Source organism: Heterocephalus glaber, unplaced genomic scaffold, assembly GCF_053883595.1.
Source record: "Heterocephalus glaber isolate CG9 unplaced genomic scaffold, H.glaber_assembly_v1.0 deba00001553, whole genome shotgun sequence".
NCBI lineage: Eukaryota > Metazoa > Chordata > Mammalia > Rodentia > Bathyergidae > Heterocephalus > Heterocephalus glaber.
In genome coordinates this window covers 2,157,251-2,179,506 of record NW_028258344.1, presented here as the reverse complement: position 1 = coordinate 2,179,506, position 22,256 = coordinate 2,157,251, and the positions used below count along the sequence as shown (strand labels likewise).

General features: G+C 38.2%; 1 pseudogene across 1 annotated transcript in view; it reads right to left on the bottom strand.

Annotated features, from left to right (window-relative positions):
- LOC147824116 (heterogeneous nuclear ribonucleoprotein F-like) overlaps nucleotides 1–503 on the bottom strand; it is a 28,046-nt pseudogene extending 27,543 nt beyond the window's left edge. The window contains exon 1 of the transcript XR_015442700.1: nucleotides 446–503. The product of XR_015442700.1 is annotated as a heterogeneous nuclear ribonucleoprotein F-like (transcript). The remainder of the gene's footprint in view (nucleotides 1–445) is intronic.
- Between the last annotated feature and the right edge of the window lie 21,753 nt (nucleotides 504–22,256).

Here is a 22,256-nt window from a genome sequence, read left to right as displayed (position 1 = left end):
AAAGTGAATTCTCCCATAAGAAATAATGGAAACTCAGATGAATCATTCTACAACCCCAAAATATTCACATAAAAATGATTACAACATAATACAAAATAATAATGAATACAAAATATAAAGAAAATAAATGAACCTACACTTACCTTTGAAAACCTTTATGTCTGGTGTGAGGGTTATTATGTAGGGTGACTCACTATCACTACTATCAATAATGGAATCACTGCTACCTACTGGCTCAATGGAATCTTTTTCTTTTGTGTAACTTTAACAAGGAACCTATACAATGATGCTTGCTTTTGCCACCCTTTGAATATTTCATGGAAACGTGACATTGCATTGTCTTTAAACAAATTCATTGCTTCCACTGTTACAACCTTATTTGGGTGGTGCTTTTCTATGAAATTCTGCACCATTTCTCACATTTTACACATCTCCCTAATCTCACCTGAAGTGAAGAATTCCTCTGTTTTTTCCTCCTCCTCTGCAGACAAGATCTCCTCCATAATCTCTTGCTATTAGGATTACTCACAATCCCATAGCCAGAGAAAGAAGGAGGGAGGGATGGAGGAAGAGAGAGAGGTGCCACTGGTTCAGTTGTGATCATGTAACAGTTGTCATATACCACTCATATGGCAAGATGTCTCTCATTTATCAAGTTAAAAATTATTAGAAATACTTGCTCATCTTGCAGAATACTCGCAGAACAAGTTATTCACAGTTCAAGATTTTACTACATATACAGTATCTAGAATATTCAGAACAGTAACAGTCTGGTAGGAGTAAATAATAGGTGTTTGGATTTGGTATTAGTATTACTAAGTAAGAACATTAAAGGGCCGGGTATCTAGCTCAGTGGATCCGCCGCCTGCCTCACAAGCACAAGGTCCCAAGTTCGATCCCCAGTACCAAAAAAAAAAAAAAAAAAAAAATAAGAAAAGAATATTTAAAGAGATTAACTTATCAGGGGTTTAAGAACTGCTCTAATTCTAGAATATAAATTCGAGAATGATTTACTCTAGAATGAAAAGCTCTTGATACACAGATAAGTTCTCAGAATACCACAACTTTCTGTCAAAGGTAAAGCACATGACTTAAGATAATATACAGTCTGAAAAGCAAACTCCATAGATCTAAATGCTCTGCCTACAAACATGGCCTTCTGCACGTTGTACCTGGGCTGATTCACAGCTGCCTCCAGGACCTGATCTGACATTGACTGCTTGCATGTCCTGGGCTGGGGGTGGGGGCACGGCCACTGGACAAACAACTCCAGTTTGCATAATCAGATGTCCATATATCTTCAGGCCTGGGAGGGAGTAATGGATTAATGTAAACCATTATAAGCCATGGTGAGTTGTCTACACTTTCATTCACATTCTTTAAATATTGGTCAATCCCTAGTGCACTGCCTCCTATCTTGGAAAACCATCTGATTCACTGCAGTGCAAATAGCACCCAGTCCGTGGTGCCCTGGGGGAAGAACAATGTGTTAAGATGCAAAGTTCCCCTGGCTGGAAAGAGCTGGGCCTGTATAAGAAACAGTCAGAAAGCCAGAAATCAGAAATAGTCCTGGTATGTCAAGAGAAGGTACTTTTCATCTATTTCAATTCTTACACAAGGATCCCTGGAAATTCAATATCCAGTTTTGATGAAGATTAGTTTATAGATAGTGGAAAATGGAACAACATACACAAGAATCATTTAATTAATTAAATATACAGAGGCAACATTTCAAGCTTTGCTTATATGAACTGTCTTAGTTAATTTTCTTGTCGCTGGGACACCATACTCAACACGCACCAATCTAAGAAGAAAAGGTTTATTTTGGTTCACAGTTTATAGAGATTTCAGTCCATAGTCAGCTGGCTCCAAGGCAAAGCACCATGGCAGAGGGGCATGGCAAAGAAGCTCATGGCATGGCAGGGGGAAGCAGCGGGAGATGAAGGGAGGAAGCAGAGAGATATACCCTTCCAGGTCATGTCCCCAGTGACCCATCTCCTACAAACAGGCTGTACCTCTCCATATCACATTTAGTTATAAACTCAACAGTGGACTAATCCAGATATCAGACATCTACCAGACATCTAGACATAAACCTTAACACCTACAGCAAACATACTAGATGAGTATAGTCTTACCCATAGAACCCTAGCACATTCGTTCTGTACATGTTACCTGGTTTTTCCCAAATGGTCCAGAGTTTGATTGATTAAAATCAATCACTTGGGCCTGGGATTTAGCTCAGTGGTGCTGCCGCCTGCCTCACAAGCGCAAGGTCCCAAGTTCGATCCCCGGTACCAAAAAAATAAAAAATAAAAAAAACAAAATCAATAACTTAACTAGCTCTTCTCTCTTAAGAAATGAGATGAGAAGATCACAACAGTACAATTAAAATCCACATAGCAAAAATAATTCCAGGTGAACTAGAGGTCTGCCTAACCTAGACGGAGATCCTGTGTGAGACTGCAAAAAGCAGCCACAAGATGAATGGGTCCCAGAGCAACATCTCTTCACCATGCTGACACTGCACCCTCAGTTCTCATTACCAATGGGGTGAGCCAGTAAATCAGGAGGAAGTGTCAAAATCCTCTATGTCAACAAGTTAATAAAAATACATATGTTCTATTTTTAAATTAATTAGCATCTGTGATTTTAGAAATTTTTATCATAAATACAATTGCTACAGTTCATTGGATTAAGTGTATGGTACTGAAAAGAAAGGACAGAGGTTCTCAGTCCAACAGCATTACTGTTCTAATTTACTGCGAATCAATAATCAAGCAAAAATTACTATGTCTTATGTTAACAAACAGACCAGACTCTAGTTTATCCAGCCTCTTCATGATAAACAGGAAGAAAGTAAGGTTTGGACACTTTACATACTGTACCCAAGGCCACATCCTACTACAAAGAAAAGGTGCATCACTTCATACAGGAAAGACCAGGCTCCAAGGAAATGATTTTAATTCCTGTTAGCACTGCTTCCTCGCTGACAGCAGAAGTTAGGTGTCTGTCAACCATTTTCTGGTCAGGCTGCTGCAAGATTACTGAGTACTGTTGAAACTAAGAGACTGGAGAAATATGCGCTAGATTAACAAAAGAATTTACTAGTAAATCATTAACACTAGGAAATGCTATTGATTCCAAATCTTCCTCCACAAATCAGTGTAGGAAAACACATCAATGTCCTCAATATGCATCCATTTAGCTATAAATGACTCTAGTTTCTCATTCTTTATGGCTAAGTAGTACTCCATTTCATTAAAAAAACCACATCTTTATCCAGTTTCCTCCAGTTGATGGGCAACTGGGCTGTTTCCAAGTTTTAGCTATTACAAACCGCGCCGCTATAAACATGGGTGTGCATATGTCACTGTGGTATGATTCTTTTCATTCTTTTTGGAAGATATCCGAGCAGGGGAATAGCTGGGTCAAATGGGACCTCTCTAATCCTGGTTTTCTGAGGCATCTCCATATTGATGATCACCACTGTAGATGTACCAGTCTGCGCCCCCACCAACAATGGAGAAGGGTTCCTTTCTCCCCACAGTCCTGCCAGCATTTGTTATTCACTGATTTCTTGATAGCAGTCATTCTTTCTGGAGTGAGGTGGAATCTCAGTGTTTTTTTCATCTACGTCTCTTGGATGACCAGTGATGTTAAAACATTTTTTCGTATGTTTATTTACTGCTTTTACTTCTTTGTCTGAGAAATGTCTATTCATTTCAGATGCCCATTTTTGAACTGGGTCTTTAAATTTGGTGGGGGGGGCACCAATGTCATAGGTTGGTGAAGTTGTTCACCATCAGGGTGAATGAATTTCATGATCCAGCACAATGACCTCACCTGGATTGACTGTATCTGACTGTGGTATACCTAAAAGAGGCAGAATCTATAGAATGAAGACAAATCAAACGGTGGGAGGGGAAGCTCAGAACATTCGCTAATACACCAGCTGAAATATCTCCACCAATTAACTGAAGGGGCCAATCGCGGATGGTACACATAGCCCTAAGAGGGTGGTTCAGATTTGGATAAATAGGGAACACAGGGGAAGAGGAGGAAACACTTTAGATTTAAAAGGGTGGTTCTACTTCTTGCTGGAATGAACATTTCTGCTAAACACTCACTGATTCAGCTATGCTACTGAGGTGTGTCTAAATAATTAAGATGTTCTAAACGCCCATTACAAAAAGCCACACATACTTTTATCATTACAATTTATTTCAGTAACAAGCCATCATATGTCAACAAGTTTGTTGAAATAAGGATAGCAGAAAAAGGAAAAATACCCTAAGTGGACATTTTTAGCTTCATTAAAAACTGAGTTAAAAAAAGTCACAAATACTGCCCCTGCCTCATTATAATTCATTTTTCATTTCAGTGTAGGTCTCTAGATTTTCAAATTAAACAATTTTTAAAGTTCATGATACAAATGTTAAAAATGTGCAAGTATGTCCTCTTAAAATTTTAAGTGTGTGGAAATAAGCATCATTTCCCAAAATTTGAATACATTCTGTCAGCAGCCTTCTTTATTGGTTTGATGGCCACTGACACCAGGGTTTTCTCTTCCTCTGGACAAATCTAGGGGGAGATGACCTCAGAACACCTGGCCTCTTCTTGTGCCTGTGATGGTGACAAGATGACAGTACAAAAGCTCCACAGTAGCTCTGGGAAAGCGGCTGCCATATCCACATCCCAGTGTTTCCTGGGCCACAGACTCCCATTGCTCTTCATATTTCATGTCAAATGCTTAGAGAAAAGTAAACTGCTTTTGCTTGCTATATGTTCAACAGATGATCACAGAATGCAGATGAATTCACTCTGGGGACAGAATTATTTATGCCTACATCAAGACTCAGAGGTAAATATTTTACAGAAATAAAGGTGGAAAAAACCAGGAAAAGAGTCACCCAAGGGGTGCTGAGGTGGATACAGTATATGAAAGATGTGACCCCAAAAGAGGTCTCCTTCAGAGGAGGAGACTGAAAATCCATGGGAGCTGCAGTGAGACTTTTTCTGCATAGGTAGTAAGAAAATCAATGGGAAGAAAACGAAAATGAAGCAGGGGACCAACAAGTCTTTCTTGGCCCTGAGCACAGGCCTGCAAAGCTTGACCACCGCCTCTGTGTCTGCCTCTGCCCCTGCATAATCAGACGGGGCCTGCATAGTTAGCTTACATCCATTCTGAGAGAAACGGATACCTGGCCACATCAAATTCAGGCTGATGTAAGATGGCACTTTGCACTGTTAGCAAGACCCAAACACAGGCTCTGAGTGCAGAGAGGGTGGATGACTGGAGTGAGGCGGAGCTAGCTACAGGGGCAGGATTGGGAGGGCCGGCCCAGCCAGGCAAACCCCAAACCGATTCTGGGCAAGAAAAGCAACCCTAGGTGGACTGCCTCAGGATGGGAATGCTACTTCAGACTCTAAGGCAGCACTCAGGGGTCGCCCTCAACTCCTTCAAGGAATTTCTGTTCAAAAAACAAACAATCCTGTGGACCATCCAGTTGAATGTTAAACTTATAAAACTGTGGGATCAAATAACAACACAGATTAACTATGGGCTTCTCAAAGTCAACAGTGATACCTTTTCAGCTGGGCACTATGGATGCTCAGTATCTGCCTGTTATGTGAACCAAATGATAAACACATTCAAACGTGTCTGTGTATCAAACTCCTGAATGCCACGATTTGTGCATCCAGGATGAAAGAAATCTGTCCCTTACCAGTGTGGGTAGAGGGGGCTCATCACTTTTAAAATGGCTTTATGCATTTTCATAGCTATTTTACTTGCCTGAAGAATATCAATGCTACAAATAAATTTAGTAAGATACCCTTGCTGTAATCTTATAAACACATTAAAGGAAGGCAACCACAAAGTGATCTCAATTTTCTCCACTGTAAAATCAATGAGTTTACATAAAATATGAGACATATCTCTCTTAAATACTCCATGATTTCATATGCAAAATATGACACAGTTCTGAGCAGAGAGAACAGTCACTGACAATGGTCCCCGGGGTGATGGCTAGAAGTGATGGCAGCTTTGTCATCTGATCCAGAGTCACACCTGAGATTTAATATTAAAGTGAAAAGAAGTTACAATGCATTTATGTGTCACCAGTAGTTCCTCAGGAAGAAAAGACTGACATGTCTTCCCAATGAGTGTGATTATTGTCCTTAGGGTATCTTTTAAAGGGTTAGAAACAAAACTTGGGTGAGCTACTAAGCAGAGAAATCTGGAATTCATTTGGTCCAATGCACTCCGCATTTCAAGCTCAGATGGTCCTTGCCCGGGTCGCTCTGTCGTGATGCCTATCTGCTCAGCTGACAGACTCCAGAGAAAGAAGACCAGCCTGATAAGAAATGCACACTGCAGAAGGTGGAGGGACAGTAGGAAAAATCAAGATATGGAGGCTTGACAACAATAAAAAGAAAAAGCTATTTTCCAATTCTAATTACCTAAGGCAACAAGTCAGAAAATGTTGCCAAGGACCATACCCATTGAAAAGAGATGCTACTAAAATAAAACAGATTGTAAATAATATTTCTCATTAAAACAGAACTTCGTCATTATGACTGGTGCGTGCAACTTAAATTGCAAACCTTTTAAATCACCAAAATAAACAAATTTCCTTTTAGAAAAGGCAAGCAAAATTATACATTTGTATACAAACACTTGTTTAAAAAAGGCTAAACATAAGAATTCTATGTAATACAAGAATTCATTTACTGCAGACATCAGGCTTTGTAGAATGTTAATCAATCTTACTTACAGACTATGGGTGTATCTTAACATACTTGTACCTTCCTGCCACTAATACATGAAAAGCTTATGAATACTTTCATCATCTCAAAAATCTGAAAAATCAAAACATACCATGAGATATTTTTTCTTTCAACTAACCAGTGAAACAAGACACACATTAATAACACAGTATTCCTTCATTATCTATGGCATTATTTTCGGCAGTTTCAGTTACCAGAGGTAAAAGCATGGTCTGAAAATGTTAAGTGGAAAATTCCAGAACTAAATAATTGATAAGTTTGAAATTACACACCATTCTGATCAGTGTGATGAAATGTCACGCTTTCTCACTCTATTCTACCTGGGATGTGAATTATCCCTTTGTTCATCGTATCCTTGGGGTATACAATACTTACCCATTAGTCATTTGTTAGTCATTTACTAGTCATCCCAGTGATGAGATGGCCTATTGTGGTACTGTAGTGTCTGGGTGCAAGTAACCTTGATTTTCCTTAATAATGACTCTAAAGTGAAAACTTTTTGGCAGTATGTTGTTATAATTGTTCTATTTTATAATTAATGATTGTTAACCTCTTACTGTGCTTAGTTTATGTATTAAACTTCATCAGAGGTAAATACACATATAGGAAAACATGGTAAATATTTACCATTTCAAATACTTACTGGGTATCTTGGAACACAGTCCTCACGGATAAAAGGGAACTACAATAATAAGAGAATGGTTGTAGGTCAATCAGGGAAACTTAGTCTAGAGCAAATTATGCCTATATTGCAGAAATTCCAAAATGAAGTACACTTTGCACTTAGAGAATAAAATTCAAATGTTTAGCATGTCAAAGATTTGAAGGATTATATACTACTACATATTAAAGCAGACTAATGTTTAAATAGTTTGCTGTTTGATGGAACTCAAGTTAAATCAATACTGAAACCAAATAAGGAGACAAACTTAAAGGGCGCTGAAATCAAGCTTACCTCTGGAGAGTATACAGTAGGCCTGTGTGGGTGTGGATGTGGGAAAGTCGGTAGTAATTTACCTCATTCAGACCAGCAACTTCACTACTGAAACTTTCACTTAGCACTTCTACACATTTTGAGAGGCAGCTATTATATTCTTTCTCACTCTCAAGGCAAACCATAATCTATTTGAAATCATGTAATAAAGTAAAACTTTAAAGTTATGAAAGTTTACTTTAAAAATTATAATGAAGGGAGACTAGTATCTACTATTAGGAACGACATTTAGCAAGTTCAGTTTTAGAATTCTACCACAAGGAATGAGCACTACCAAGAGAGACAAGAAAGATAAGAAAGGGGCCAGGGATTTAGCTCAGTGATACTGTGCCTGCCTTGAAAGGTCCTGAGTTCGATCCCTAGTACCAAAAAAAAGAAGATGAAGAAGAAGAAAGAAAGGTAATAAGTATTGATTACAGATATAATATAAAACTGGCTGAGCCTGTTCTTTCCTGTAAAATGCACACAGACTTGTAGAAATTCAACCATAATAAAAAAAGGAAAAAGGTCTCTGCCATAATAGTGATGTTAGTAAGAGGCAGAATGTTTTCTTCCCAAACTAGCTGACAGAGGTGTAGCAGAGGACACTGATGAAGCCACTCGGAGAGGCAGACTGAAGTCAGTACCAAATATGTGTCACATGGATTCAGGGCATCTGAGTATACCTGCTGTACCTTGGGCAGGGGCCACAAGGATACAGGGTACATTCACCATGAGAAAACAGAAGTCCTTCCCCAAAACTGGCACAGCTCAATGGTCCTCGGAACACAGAGACAGTGTTTCTGATTGGCCAGTGTATAGACATCCCAAAATAAAGAACCTTGGTCTGGATAGATGCTCCAAGTCCACTCAACTGTCATCTATTGCTTGGTCACTAAGGCCCACTGTGTGCTTTGGCCACAGCAGGGCCTTGGTTAATGAGCTCCTGAGGCAGAAGCTGCCACGGGAGGGGACAACACAGAGATCCAGACAAACATGTGGCCAGTGGGTAGAATGAGGAGTGCTGGAATCACAGTGGTTATGGTTTTGGGATACACTATGAAGGGAATCAAGTAATGAAAAGGTTCATTCTAAAGATATATGAAGGGATTAACAAAGGCAAAAAGGAAAAGATTGTAGGGAATTTAGCTCAGTGGCACCATGCCTGCCTTGCAAGTACAAGGTCTTGAGTTTGATTCCCGGTAAAAAAAAAAGTTGGGGATCTGGGACATGAGGCAATACTCCTCATCTCAGGGGGGGAGGCATGAAGCTACTATAAAAAACAGTCACATCATTGGCTGGGGATTTAGCTCAGTGGTTTCGCCATCTGCTGCACAAGAGCAAGGACCCGAGTTTGATCCCCTGTACCAAAAAAAAAAAAACCAAAAAAAACACCAGTCACATCAGAAGGAAATGACTGTGGTAGTAAGCATATATCTAGCTTCTACTGTTAACTTAAGCATACACAGAAGTTCAGTGAAGGACAAGACTAATGTCTCAAGAACTGCGTGGGAGTGAATGCACTGGAGCTTGGAAGTTCTCTACTCCTGCCTAGCACCCAAATGTAAGGGTGCTCACCTTGACTGGGCAACACCTGCATCCAGGTTCTGTAGGCAACACCTGTATCCTATGTTCCTATGGAACTAGGAAAGGCTGATGTATCAGTAGTGCAATGGCAAATAAGCACTCTTCTACTAAAGTGACTGCAGTGTTCCCCTTCATCTGTAGGAGATATTTTCCCAGATCCCCAGTGGATGCCTGGTACTAAGGCAAGCAATGAACCCTATATATACCACTTTTTTTTCCCATACATATATACCTACGATAAAGTTCATCTTGTAAATTAGACACAGTATGAGATTAACAATGACTAAAAATGAAATAGGATGATTATAACCATATACTGCAGTAAGTTACATGAAAGCAGTTGGTCTCTCTCACTCTCAAAATATCCTATTGCATGTACTCACCCTTCTTATGATGATGTGTGAATGATACAATGCCTACAGCTTGAGGTAGCATGAGGTGAATGACGGAGGAACTGATTTTGTGTGAGGCTACTGTTGATTTTCTCCACTGATCCCCAGGAAGCCATTCTGGATAGGTGATAAAAGCTTGTGCTGATCCTCTCCTCCCACCCAGGAGATGAATCATCCCTTTGTACAACGGAGATACACTGAAAGCTAGTCACAAAGTCACATCTCAGTGACCAGGTCAACAATCTCAGTATCACAGTACATGTTTCCACATAACCTTCAGAATAGAGTACAATTTAAAACATAAATTGTTTATTTCTGGAATTTTCCATTTAATATTTTGGACTATAGTTGAGTGCAGGTAACTGAAACCTCAGAAAGTAAAATAGTGAGCAAGGGGTGGGGGGCAACTATATAAAATATCATCAAAGTAAGCTGAGCTAGCAGCCCCTAACTCATAAAAGTCACCATTTAAACGAACAAGGACCAAGAGTAAGAATTAGCCATTAATATATAGCAAAAATTATGAAACCACCTTTATCCCAAATATTTAAACTTATAGGCACTTATTTCAGACTAAATGCCTTTTAAAAACATTATATGCATGAAGAAAATAATTAAGGTATGCGTATCTTAATTAAACTAACATTTTAGACGGCGAATCACCCCGCTGCAGACAGGCAGGTCTGCCCACGCCCTACCGAGGTCCCGAGTGGCACAGAACACACCAAATCAGCCCACTGTAGACAGGCAGGTCTGTGCACGCCCTACCAAGGTCCTGAGTCGCACAGAAGACACCAAATCACCCCGCTGCAGACAGGCAGCCACCTGGTTCCACACTACAAAGACACAGAGGATACCAGACCACCAGACCAAGGTACTCAGTCCCACTGTTCCCGGCCCACACGTAGGGGCTTCTGAGCCGTCGTCCCACTGCTCCTGGTGCAGAGGAAGGGGCTTCCCGGTCACCATCCCTCCCGCTGCTCCCAGCCCAGAGGAAAGGGCTTTTGGGTCGCCAACCCTACTGCTGCTCCTGGGCCCTGTTCCACCTCTCCCAGCTCAGAGGAGGTAATCCGTGCAGGTGCTAACAGCCCCCCCCCCACTGGTCGAAATGAGAAAACAGGTAAATAAGTCTCAAAACCAGACTTCCAGGTCACCTACAGCAACCCCAAAGGGAAATGAGATGGAACACTCTGATAATCAACCACCTGGACCCACTGAACTGCCAACAAAAGGGGATCTGGAAAAAATGAAATCAGAAATAATTTCTCAGATAACAGGAGAAATTGTGCCCCTAGTGCAAGACATGATTAATACATCTAGAGAGGAGCTGAGGAACATGAGGGAATCCCAACATAAGAAACAAATGGAATCCATAAAATAAATGCAAATAGATTTCCAGGACATGAAAAACTCCATTGAAAGTCTACACAGCAGAATGAGAAAATGTGAGGATAGAATTTCAGATACAGAAGATAAGACTGCAATTAGTGACCAGGAAAAGAAAAATTGCTTCAAAATTATAAGGGAACATGAGAAATCAATCCAGCAGCTGCTAGATGATGCAAAGAAGAATAACATAAGACTGGTTGGGCTCAATGAAGAAACAGGAGACAGTGGAGATGACATAAAAAAATCTCTTCACAGAAATAATGACAGAAAACTTCCCAAGCAGGGGAAAAGAACTTGACATACAGATGGGTGAGGCATATAGGACTCCAAATATCCTTGATCAAAAGAAATCTACACATAGGCATATAATTGTTAAGATTCCAGAAACAGAACAGAAGAACAAAGTTCTACAGGCAGTCAGAGAAAAGAAACAAATCACATACAAAGGAAAGCCCATCAGAATCACAGCAGACTTCTCAACACAAACCATCAAGACAAGAAGAGCTTGGAGTGACATATTCCAAGCCCTAAAAGAAAACAGCCTCCAACCCACATTGATGTACCCTACAAAACTATCTTCCAAAATGGATGGAGAAATAAGACACTTTCATGACAAAGAGCACCTTAGGAACTTCGTGAATACCAAACCAGCACTCCAAAGAATTTTACACAATATCCTAGGAACAGACATTGAGGATCACAACCCCAGGAAGCAAAGCAGAATGAACCCATCTGGCATGAAAAGAAATTAAATGGAAAGGGGGAGAGCCCAACAAAAAGAAAAAGTCATGGAAATGACAAGTCAATATGTTTCAGTTATAACCATCAATGTTAATGGTCTCAATTCACCAATCAAAAGAAATAGACTGGCAGAATGGGTCAAGAAGCAAAATCCAACAATATGCTTCATACAAGAAACACACTTAATTCAAAAGGAAACTCATAGACTGAAAGTTAAAGGGTGGAAAACAATACTGCATGCGACAGGAACCTGAAAAAAAGCAGGAGTAGCTATCCTCTTGGCAGATCAAGTAGATTTCAAACCAACACTGATTAAGAGAGATGAAGAAGGACACTACATCCTTGTAAAGGGAAGAAATCAAGAGGAAGAGATGACAATCATAAATATCTATGCACCAAACACTAGTGCACCCAACTATATAAAACAAATACTAACGGACATGAAAAGTCATATATGCACTAATACCATTGTAGTCGGGGACCTCAACACCCCACTGTCACAAATGGATAGATCAACTAGACTAAAAACAAGTAATGAAATACTAGAACTCAATTGAACTCCTGAACAAATGAACTTAACAGATGTTTACAGAGTCTTCCACCCCACAAAATCAGAATACACATTCTTCTCAGCTGCACATGGGTCATTCTCCAAAACAGACCATATACTCACACCTAGAACATGTTTAAGTAAGTGCAAAGGAATTGAAGTTATCCCCTGTATATTATCAGACCACAGTGCGATGAAATTGGAGATCCATAGCAAAAGAAACTCAAAAAATTTCATAAACACATGGAAATTCAACAGCACACTTCTGAATAACCAATGGGTCACAGAGGAAATTAAAGAAGAAATCAGACAATTACTTCAATTAAATGACAATGACAATAAAACATATCGGAATCTATGGGACAGAATGAAAGCAGTCTTATGAGGGAAATTCATAGCAGTGAATATGCATATTAGGAAAACAGAAGGAGCCCAATTAAACAACCTCATGCTGAACCTCAAGCTTCTAGAAAAAGAAGAGCAGGACAACCCCAAAGCTCAAACAAGGGAGGAAATTATAAAGATCAGCGGAGAAATCAATGCAATGGAGACTAAGAGAATGATACAAAAAAATCAATGAAGCCAAGAGTTGGTTCTTTGAAAGAATCAACAAAATTGACAAACATTTAGCCAACCTTGTCAGAAAAAGGAAAGAAAAGGCCCAAATCCATGCAATGAGGAATGAAAAGGGTGAAATTACAACAGACCCAGCAGAAATCCAGAGGATCATCAATACCTACTTCCAGAACCTATACACCAATAACATGGACAACACAGAAGAAATGGACAGATTCCTAGATACATATGAATGACCAAAGTTGAACGAAGAAGACCTAAAAATTCTGAACAACCCTATATCAACCAATGAAATTGAAAATGTAATTAAAAACTTATCAACTAAGAAAGCCCAGGCCCTGATGGCTTCACTGCTGAATTCTACAAGACATTTAGAGAGGAACTGCTGCCACTACTGTTTAAACTCTTCAATGAAATTGAAAGGGAAGCAATACACCCCAATTCATTCCTGGAAGCAAGCATCACCTTGATCCCCAAAGCAGAGAAAGACCCAACCGAAAAGGAGAACTATAGACCAATCTCACTAATGAACATAAATGCAGAAATCCTTAATAAGATAATTTCAAACAAAATGCAGAAGATCATCAAGAAGATAATACACCCTGATCAAGTGGGATTCATCCCAGGGATGCAGGGATGGTTCAATATACGAAAATCAATCAATGTAATACACTATATCAATAGAGCCAAGGACAAAAACCATATGATTATCTCCATAGATGCAGAAAAAGCATTTGACAAAATACAACATGCATTTATGATAAAAATCCTACAAAAAATTGGAATAGATGGTCTCTACCTCAAACTGATAAAAGCCATCTATGAAAATCCAACAGCCAATATCATACTAAATGGTCAAAAACTGAAATTCTTCACACTATAATCAGGAACAAGACAAGGATGTCCACTATCACCACTCTTGTTCAATATAGTTCTGGAAACATTAGCCATGGCAATTAGACAAGAGAAAGAAATAAAAGGAATAAAGATAGGTAATGAAGAAGTCAAATTGTCATTATTTGCAGATGACATGATACTCTATATAGAAGACCCCAAGAACTCCACCAAAAGTTTTCTAGACTTAATAACCAAATTCAGTCAAGTAGCTGGTTACAAGGTTAACACACAAAAATCAATAGCTTTCCTCTACACCAATGACAGACTCACTGAGAGAGAAATAGGGCAAATAATTCCTTTCACAAAAGCATCCAAAAACCTGAAATACCTAGGAATCATCCTAACGAAAGAAAGCAAAGACCTCTTCTCTGAAAACTATGGCACTCTGAAAAGAGAGATTGAAGATAATATCAGAAAATAGACAGACATCCCCTGCTCCTGGGTAGGAAGGATTAATATAGTGAAAATGGCCATACTTCCAAAACTGCTATATAGATTCAATGCAATTCCAATTGAGATCCCAGAAGCATACTTCATAGACCTCGAGAAAACAATCCAAAAATTCATTTGGAACAAGAAGAGACCCAGAATAGCAAAAGCAATTCTAGGTAACAGAGACATGGCAGGGGGTATCACAATCCCCAACCTGCAACTCTACTACAAAGCTACTGTGATAAAAACAGCATGGTACTGGCAAAGAAACAGACTTGAGGACCAGTGGAACGGATTAGAAGATGCAGAAACAATGCCAGACACACTCAGCCATCTCATCTTCGATAAAGGAGCCAAACATCCTCACTGGAGGAAAGATAGCCTCTTTAATAAATGGTGCTGGAAAAATTGGGCTTCAACTTGCCAAAGATTAAAACTAGAGCTGTATCTCTCACCATGCACTAAACTAAAATCAAAATGGATTAAAGATCTAAATATTAAAATAGAAACTCTGAACCAGTTGGAACAGAGGTTAGGTAGAACCCTTGAAGACATCAGTGTAGGAAAAGATTTTATGAACAAAACCTCAGTTGCCCGTGAACTAGCATAAACAATCAATAAGTGGGATCTCTTCTTATTAAAAGGCTTCTGCACAGCAAGAGAAACCACCAGCAGTGTGACGAGACAACCCACCATGTGGGAAAAAATCTTCACCTGCTCTTCCTCAGACAAAGGTCTACTATCTCGAATCTGTAAAGAACTTAAAAAGATCAGACCTCACAAATTTAAAGACCCAATCCAAAAATAGGCATCTGAAATGAACAGACATTTCTCAGACAAAGAAGTAGAAATAAGAAATAAATACATGAAAAAATGTTCAACATCACTGGTCATTCGAGAGACGCAAATGAAAACAATGCTGAGATTCCACTTCACTCCAGAAAGAATGGCTGCTATCATGAAATCAACAAATAAATGCTGGTGGGGCTGTGGGGAAAGAGGAACCCTGCTCCACTGCTGGTGTGAGTGTAGACTAGTGCAACCACTGTGGAAATCAGTATGGAGATACCTCAAAGAACTAGGACTGGAAGTCCCACTTGACCCTGCTATTCCACTGCTCGGGATCTTCCCCAAAGAATTAAAAGAATCATACCACAGTGATATATGTGCACCCATGTTCATAGCAGCACAGTTTGTAATAGCTAAAACTTGGAAACAGCCCAAATGCACATCAACTGGAGACTGGATAAAGAAAATGTGGTTTTTTTATAAAATGGAGTACTACTCAGCCATAAAAATGAGAAATTAGAGACATTTATAGCTAAGTGGATGCACATTGAGGTGATACTCTTAAGTGAAATAAATAGGACACACATATATAAATACTGAATAGTTTCTCTGGTGTGAGAAACTGAAAGTATAAATAAGGACTAAAATGTATAATAGGTAATGTGAAATAGGAAGATAAGGTGCAAAGGGGAAGGAAGTGGGAGGGCTAGAGGAAAGGATAGAAGGGAATGGGATTAATATGAGAAAATGAAAAATAGGAACAAAATCTTTGTAAATAGGGAGGACTGGAGGGGTTGAAGGGAGGGCTGGCAAGGGTGAAAAACAAGAACCAAGAGAGACTATGTAAAGGTGCAAATTTCCAATGATGAATGTCATTATATTGTATACCTAAAATGTACCAATGATTAGAATGAATAATCCATAATGCAAAATAGGAAGAAAAGGTCCAAAGGGGTAGGGGTAGTGGGAGGGGCAGGGGAAAGGAAAGAAGGGAAAGGAAAAATGATGAGAAATGGAAAAAATGGAAATAAAGTCTTTGTAAATAGGGAAGGGTGGAGGGCGTGAAGGGAGGGCTAGGAATGGGGAAAAAATAAGAACCAAGAGGCATTATGTAAAGGTACAATTCCCAATGAGAAATGTAATTGTGTTGTATACCTACAATGTACCAATGAAAGAATTTAAGAAAAAAAAAATCTAAAAAAAATAAACTATCATTTTCTCTTGCGAGTGACTTTAAAGCATATGGTTGTATGCTACATTTAATTTTTTCCTACATTATAGGTCATATGTTAATAACTGGAAAAAAACACCCGTTCTTACAGCCATGGGGAATATTCACATATTCAGCAGTTGGGGAACAGTACACTGGTGCTGCTTTACTTATCTTATGAGTACTTCTGATTCCAACAGTACAAATTGGAGAAATTTATAAAGAAAGTTCTGAATTCTGAGAAAAACCCATCACAAGCAAATATCCAGGCAAGCTCAGAAGACAAGGAAAAGTGCGTGCGTTTCAGAGCCAACAGGGACAGAGAGGGGGTGTGTGTAAGGCAGGTACAACGACCTGGCTCTTGGCTGGACCAATGGCAGCCAAGTCTGTATTTCTTCATTTGGCACAGGTCGGGGGGGGGCACCATTTTCACACAGGTGGTTTCTCTCAATCACTCTCATGCCTGCCAGGGCACGAGAGAGGTAAAGATAGTTCTAGAGGTGAGGATATCATGAGAGGTCAGCATTCTGTGGGAGGCAGGAATTGCACAAGAGCATGTGTGTTCAAAACAGTGACTGGCTCAAATCTAACTCCACAAACGTGCTGAATGAACACAAAGAAGCAAGAGGAAGGAAGGGCAGGAGGGCAGGAGAAGAGGGGGAAAAAGGAAGGAAAAAACGGAAAAGGTAGAGAAAAAAATTAGAACAAGATATCTCAATTCAGTTCAACATATAATGGGTTATATTAGGTCAGACTTACACATGGATTTAATAATATATCGTACTAAATGTAATTACCTTTTATTTCCCTTTTAGGCCTTACAGACTCCTGCGGCTTCCAATTCAAGAGTCAGGAAAAAACAGGAATGGTGCTTTGAATATCTGATTTGGGGCTTTCTAAAAGGAAATGGATACAGATTAAAAATTACACTGGAGAATACAAATGATTTAAAAGTAGCATTAAAAAGAAACTGATTTTCACTGAATATCTTAGTACATTTCTTAATACACCTGAGGGAAAGTTGGGTTCAAAAAGCCCTTTTCTAATTTAACTGCTCTAGCAAACTTTGAGTTAGTTCCCAAGAAAACAAAATCCAACTATAGGGTAAGCTTTGTTTGTGTATTCAACACAAAACAAATGAAGGACAGCCTGTGAACTGCTGTTAGCCTGGGGAACCCTGGCTCTGCATTATCCCAAACTCAACATTCCCCAACAAGACTTGTAAATCCTTTCAGCTCACAGAATCAGGAAATGGTGAAGCCTCCTCAAAAACCACAGCAAAATAGGGGAGGGAACACAGATACTTGTATTTCAGAAACTTTGTTTATATTGTGAAGAAAGAAAACAATACGTGTTAAGTGCTGTAGTTTGTACTGTCCTCCGAATGTAGTCCTAACTTGAACTCATAACCAAGAACACAGTGTTGCTTGTCCTGGGGCTGCTCTTTCCTGGATCAAGAACAGACCTTGGAGACAGTACGACCCCAGCATTTCATTTTTGGGACGGAAAAAATTAGCATTCTACCTGGCCCAGCACCAACATGACTCAACAATGGTGTGGGGCTGGGGTTACCTTAACGGCCAACACAGACAATGAGGGTCTGTGAGTTGTGGCACTGATTTTCTGTATTTGGACGGACTTGGGTGAATCATGAAAACAACTGTTATCTAGACATCTGGAACACAAAAGAAAATACTGTGGTGGAAATTTTAACTTCTCCTTGTCTTCAATTTTGTCTTCTCCTCTGGCATCTGCTCTTGTAGGTCACTATCAATGCAAAAGACTCTATCTTTGCTTACTTGAAAGTGGGAGCTATCACACAGGGAAGGAAAATCTTCTGGCTGCAATGGATTTATTCCTTATTGAGATTTCTTTCTTTTTCTTTTTGGTACCGGGGATTGAACTCAGGACCTTGCACTTGCAAAGCAGGCAGCAGAACCACTGAGGTAAATCTCCAGCCCCCTTATTGAGATTTCTGATATATTTTGCACGTTTAGAAAAGTAACAAATAGTAAAATATTTGGAGGAAATGTTTAAGCCTCCAATAGAGAAGGGCTAAGAATTATTTCATTTAGATTTATGCTAGACGCTCAACCATCATTATGCCCTTTCTGGAGCAATGTGTAATGAACTAGATGCCTAAAGTTTATTAGTAGGGCTTGAAATCTTGAGCCAGATTTTGTATAGCTTCAAAAAAAATAAAAAGCCTGAAGATGTCTCCTTAAATAACAACTAAGACTGATGCTTCCCACACTCAACTGTAAAACTTTCAAAACAACCTTACTCTTGTTCAATTACTTAACAATGTTCTACAAAAACAAAGTAAAATTTAGAATTAGATTAAATAGAAAGAGTCTCATGGCTCTTTTTGGTTGCTTTAGCACATGCAATTTAGGACTCTGCTGAAATATAGTACATGGGACACCAGGAATTCAAACTAATGAAATAATATATTTATAATATTATTTTAGGGAAATTTAAATCTGTTCTGAACCCAATTTAAATTGATTGTGACCCATAGTAACAAATCAAAGAGTTTCATACTGTAATATTTTACAACCAGTTTTTTGTTTTGGTCAAAATTATCAAAAATTTCTTCTTATCATTATCTTTGCCTTTTCATTCTCATTGTTAAAAGGAGAAAATATAGAAAAAGTAAACCATGACTACAATGATTCAGAGATAGAAAAGTCATGTAGTTATGACTGAGATGGGGAATAATAACACGAAGAAATATGAGATTGGATTTATCTTCAAAATTGCCAGGGGAAACCAAATTACCCTAATAAAAATAATTTGTAGTGTGTGTGCTTAAGGCTTTCAAAATTAAAGGGATATCTGCTCCACTGCACAGGTGACATGAAAGCCCAGAGTGGTTAAGAGCATTCCAACTAAGTCTACCTTAGATTTCAGATTTTCTACATGCCTCAATCCAGTGCTCTTTTAGGTCATAAGTGATCTTTAATTTCCTGAAATAACCTTGTAAGGCCTTATAATTTCATCTTTTTGATGCAAGACAAAAATACTAATCCAGTCAGTGTAAATACTATATGATAAGTCAATACAACTTTATGTCAATATAAACACTGTTCAAAATTATCAAGAAGATCCCAAAGATGAATGTAACTGTATTTTATACCTAAAATGTACCAATAAACTTAATGAAAAAGTAATAATCCCAAACAAGAAAAAAAAAAGAGTATGGATACTCTGCCTTATGCTCCACTGATAAAGTTAAATTAAGTGATTAAGCCCCATGAGAAATCGGAAATAAAAACGTGATATGCTTAGATTGTCTAACCCCGATACAGATGCTTTAAAAATACGATTTCCCTCTCTTATTCATAATCAAATCATAATAAAAGGCCTGCTACAATATACTTCAAGAAACTTTTATAAGTAGCTATCAAGCAAAATAGGTATTCTATAGGCAAAGCTCACATAAGCAATTTTTAAAGTAAGAATTTCAAAATGATTTAGTATTAGATCTATCATATCATAACTTGTATTCTCTAAAAGTCGGGAATTGCTCAAGAGCACTCAATTTACTCCAAACAGAAGATTATTATCCTTAATAGTGATATGCTGACAGCCCATTGTTTATACTGCACAGTGCTGGATGCCTGCAATCCAAAAAGCACGAGATGATGCCCTGCCTACTGTAAACTGATGCATGAGATAACCAAGAGAGACCTAAACAGTGGTTTTGGAGTCAAGGTTTACATGGGATGAGAGTGTGTGTGTGTGTGTGTGTGTGTGTGTGTGTGCGTGCATGCGTGTGTGCTCAGAGGGGTACAGTAGTTAGTAAATCCACAGGCGGTATTCCCAGGGAAGCTGAGTTAACAGATTCAGATGAAGAAAAGAGTGCATGCTAGAAGGCAAGGTAAGATTAAAACAGGTCAGGAGATGACAGAAACCTCTACATATGCCCAAAAGAGCAAAAATGTCATTCAGAAAACAAAATATCCATTAAGGATTCTTTCTTGAAACGATGAAAGTAATAAAATACACCCAGCCTTCTGTATTTGCAGATTCCAAATCTGTAGATTCAAGCAACTGAAAATATTTGGGAAATATTTTGGATCTGTACTAAACATGTATAGCCATTTTGTTATTATTGTCATCACTTCCCCAGCAAAACAATGTAACAGCTATTACACAGCACTTACATCATATTAGGCATTATAAGTCATCTACAGATGATTTAAAGTATATGGGAGGTTACATATAGGTTCTTTGCAAATACTATGCTCTTTATATAATTGACTTGAGGATGCTCAGATTTTTGTATGCAAGGGGCATCCTAAAACCAATACCCTGCAGAAACCAAGGGACAGTGGTAGCTTACTTATATTTCTTCATATAAACTTGCTAATGGTATTAAAATTCAAATAGCCATATTAAATGGGTGGGGATAGCAAGATTTCAATATACATTTTTAACAATAAAATTAAATACTATGTAAGCACAGGAAGAAATATTCAACATAATTAGTCACAGAAATGTAAAATAACTCCTCACTAAGATATAAGAACCTATTGCTTAAAATGGCTAAATGAAAAATTTGAAAACACTGTTTACAATATAATATTGGTGAAAAATTCAAATTTTTATAGGCACTTGAAAAAATAATTAGGTAGTTTCTTATAAAGTACTGCAAAACACACACTTCTCATATAATCCAGCAATTGTATTCCTGGTTATAAATCCAAGACAAATTTTAATGCACAGAGAATACTCACAGCAGCTTTATTCATACTATCCCCAAATATGAAAGAACACAAATGTTAATCAACTGTTGAATGATAAACACATCATGGTATAACACACACATGGGAAAAACTATACAGTATAAAATGGAAAGAGTTATTGATATACACAATATAAATGAATCTCAAGACTAATACATTATGGAAAAGAAGACAAATACAAAAGACTAAATGTATGATCCCATTTATTAAGAAGGCGAAACTACAGCAACAGAAAGCAAATCAAGGATTGCCATGATGGGCGTGGAGGAAGGAACTTCATGCAAAGAGGCAGAAGAAAACATGCTGAGGTAATGGAAATGTTCTACATCATGAGTGTAGTAGTGGGTACATGACTGTGCATATTTGTGAAAATTTACTGAACTATACACTGAAAATCAGTAAATTGTGTATGCATTATACCTCACAAAAGTGATTTAAAAAATAACCTCAGTTCCACCATCACTGAATCTGAAAATTCTACTAACTTCATTGATAAGACCTAGAAGTCCTTCAACAGGCAGTACTAAACATCTTCAATATTTATAAGGATTATAGCAGTAAATGATGACTAAGTATCTGGACACCATTAAAAAAAAAAGGAAAGTTAATAATATTGCTTACAGGAAAACTAAACTATTCCATTGTTCTATAACTTCTAATAAGTTGTAGCCTTTACAAAAAAATGGCCTAATGATATTTAGCTTATAGTCAACCTCTTCAATGTAAGATGATAAACTTCCTAAAACTACTGTTAATCCATGAAGGGTGACATATGGAGGACAAGACCTGTCAAAAAGTGTGTATGGAAAATAAAGTATGGAAACTTGAAGAAATATGAGCACAATTATGAATCAACCCCAGAAGATTCTTAAAAACAATCTCGTACACTAAGTGGGAAACACCTGTTAATGTCACAAGGCTTTGTCCTTGAGTCTACGGAACATACTTATCTATAATATAAATAAAGATAAAAGACAAGTTTATCAAAGTTACAGGTGATTCAAGGTTAAAAATGATTAAAATGTTATGTAATAGAATCATGATTCTAAATGTGCTAAATTGGAATGATTTTACAATATTAACATCAAATGTAAGTCAATGGAATAACCAGACTACATTTATACAGAAAATAGCTCCTGAAGGATCTACCATGTGTTGGTCATTATACTGCATGAAA